We start from the raw sequence: 761 nt of genomic DNA, 5'->3' as shown, positions 1-761 counted from the left end.
TGGTCCTACTGATTATTTTTCTATTCTGTCTCATTAATATATATGTCAATTCTTTTTTTAATGTTTATTTCTTTGAGAGAGAGAGAGAGAGAGAGAGAGAGAGTGTGTGTGTGTGTGTGAGGGAGGGAGAGGCAGAGAGAGAGGGAGATACAAAATCTGAAGCAGGCTCCAGGCTCTGAGCTGTCATCACAGAATCCAACACAAGGCTCGAACGCATGAACAGCGAGATCATGACCTAAGCTGAAGTTGGATACTTAACCGACTGAGCTACCCAAGCGCCCTTATACATGTCAATTCTTGCACCAGGATTGAACCGTTTTCATACTGCATCTTTGTAGAACTTTGCCATCCAAGTTAATACTCTACATCCCTTCCCAGTCACAAGCCCTTTAGCCTTCTTCTGATTGGCTTGTGTAAGCTAATAATAAAGGAACATAAAGATAACATTTACTGAGCACTTAGTGCCAGACATTTCACTAAATTCTTTACATATGTTTTTTTTTAATTTAATTTTCACTACAACTTAATTTATAGGTTGTTGCTGTTATAATGGCCATTTGAAAGATTTTTTTAATGGGGCTCAGAGAGGTTAAGTAATTTGCCAAATGTGATGCAACCACAAAATGGTAACACGCAAGGCCCAAGCCCCTAACCGTAGTCATATTGCATGTGACTCCATATTACAGTTGAGGCCAGCACAGGGGAAATAATTAATCCAAGTCCTGAAGTTCATTACCAATCTTGGTTCACCTGTACTGTCT

The sequence above is a fragment of the Crocuta crocuta genome, unplaced genomic scaffold, assembly GCF_008692635.1.
Source record: "Crocuta crocuta isolate KB4526 unplaced genomic scaffold, BGI_CrCroc_1.0 scaffold505, whole genome shotgun sequence".
Taxonomy (NCBI): Eukaryota; Metazoa; Chordata; class Mammalia; order Carnivora; family Hyaenidae; genus Crocuta; species Crocuta crocuta.
This window is presented reverse-complemented; position numbering follows the sequence as displayed.